The sequence below is a fragment of the Eutrema salsugineum genome, unplaced genomic scaffold (genome assembly GCF_000478725.1).
Source record: "Eutrema salsugineum unplaced genomic scaffold, Eutsalg1_0 scaffold_25, whole genome shotgun sequence".
NCBI lineage: Eukaryota > Viridiplantae > Streptophyta > Magnoliopsida > Brassicales > Brassicaceae > Eutrema > Eutrema salsugineum.
Genome location: NW_006256789.1, coordinates 229,285 through 231,692, shown reverse-complemented (window position 1 = coordinate 231,692; position 2,408 = coordinate 229,285).

The window sequence follows — 2,408 nt, the reverse complement described above, 5'->3', positions numbered from 1 at the left end:
CGATCTCATCTAGGGGTGGTACAATGTTGGCAGGATTTCTTCTAGTTGTCATGCTGCCGAGAGCAAAGCAAAGATAAAAATAGAAGTTGGAAAAGCTCCAGCAGAACTCGAAATCTTGTGGTCTAGAATTGAAACTAGATTAAGAAATCAAATAACCAGCAAACAAATCCCCGGCACCGGGGTCAAAAACTTGATGTGGGTGCAGTGGGCAACTACAAGTTTTACCCAAAAAATTGCAAGTGCACAGCAAACACAGTAGTACTTAGGGATCGAATCCACAAGGATTTGTCTGTTGAGGACTCCTAACTGATGCTAAAATCAATTGTTTGGTTGTCACTGAATCTAAATAAGCAGGAAATTAAAGAGGCTTGAAAAATCAATTGAAAACTATAAGAAAAACGGTGTTGGGTTTAGGGTTTATCTCTAGGGTTCATAATCTATGACATAGGAAATTCAGGTAAGGATTTTCTATGATTCTGAAACTAGGATAGACACTTATAAGATTAGCCAACTTTGGTCACCCTAATCATCTAATCACTTAAACTCAGGAATTAACTCTCGCTCTCATGCCGGAATAAGATCATGCATTTCAGATCGGAATCCATCTTAGCTTACGTAACCTCCGTAGGTAGCTTTCGTCTCTTTCGACGGGGATATCCATAGCTGAATAGCTGATCTATTTTTAAAGTGTTGGTGAGGTGCATCAAAATCAGCAATAAGTTTATTGCGGGGTTGTCTTCTCGCAGGATTGACAAATTGTATAGGTCGATTTCCTCCTATTCCATTAGGTGGAACAATGTTATCATAATCCCTTAACTCTTTGGGATCGACCTAGTCTTGTCTCCTTTGGTTATCAGCAGCATGTCTATGGAGTTGATTTTCCTCTCCATCGAGTTGTGGCTGGTCATCTGCTTCATGGACAGCCTCTCGGTCATCTTCGTGAATGGAATCACGATCATCATCATCTCCGTAGTGACCATCTTGATCACAGTTTAACGGATTTTCCCGATGGGCATTTGGATCGGCCATCTTGAGCGTTCTTCGTCTGAGTCTCCGAAGTTCTTTTCGTGTGTGTCGATCTCATCTAGAGGTGGTACAATGTTGGCAGGATTTCTCCTAGTTGTCATGCTGCTGAGAGCAAAGCAAAGATAAAAATAGAAGTTGGAAAAGCTCCAGCAGAACTCGAAAATCTTGTGGTCTAGAATTGAAATTAGATTAAGAAATCAAATCAACAGCAGACAAATCCCCGGCAACGGGGTCAAAAACTTGATGTGGGTGCAGTGGGCAACTACAAGTTTTACCCAAAAAACTGCAAGTGCACATCAAACACAGTAGTACTTAGGGATCGAATCCACAAGGATTTGTCTGTTGAGGACTCCTAACTGATGTTAAAATCAATTGTTTCGTTGTCACTGAATCTAAATAAGCAGGAAATTAAAGAGGCTTGAAAAATCAATTGAAAACTATAAGAAAAACGGTGTTGGGTTTAGGGTTCATCTCTAGGGTTCATAATCTATGACATAGGAAATTCAGGTAAGGATTTTCTATGATTCTGAAACTAGGATAGACACTTATAAGATTAGCCAACTTTCGTCACTCTAATCATATAATCACTTAAACTCAGGAATTAACTCTTGTTCTCATGCCGGAATAAGATCATGCATTTCAGATCGGAATTCATCTTAGCTTACGTAACATCCGTAGGTAGCTTTCGTCTCTTTCGACGGGGATATCCATAGCTGAATAGCTGATTTATTTTTAAAGTGTTGGTGAGGTGCATCAAAATCAGCAATAAGTTTATTGCGGGGTTGTCTTCTCGCAGGATTGACAAGTTGTATAGGTCGATTTCCTCCTATTCCATTAGGTGGAACAATGTTATCATCATCCCTTAGCTCTTTGGGATCGACCTGGTCTTGTCTCCTTTGGTTATCAGCAGCATGTCTATGGAGTTGATTTTCCTCTCCATCGAGTTGTGGCTGGTCATATACTTCATTGATAGCCTCTCGGTCATCTTTGTGAATGGAATCACGATCATCATCATCTCCGTAGTGACCATCTTGATCACGGTTTAACGGATTTTCCCGATGGGCATTTGGATCGGCCATCTTGAGCGTTCTTCGTCTGAGTCTCCGAATTTCTCTTTCGTGTGTGTCGATCTCATCTAGGGGTGGTACAATGTTGGCAGGATTTCTCCTAGTTGTCAGGCTGCTGAGAGCAAAGCAAAGATAAAAATAGAAGTTGGAAAAGCTCCAGCAGAACTCGAAAATCTTGTGGTCTAGAATTGAAATTATATTAAGAAATCAAATCAACAGCAGACAAATCCCCGGCAACGGGGTCAAAAACTTGATGTGGGTGCAGTGGGCAACTACAAGTTTTACCCAAAAAACTGCAAGTGCACAGCAAACACA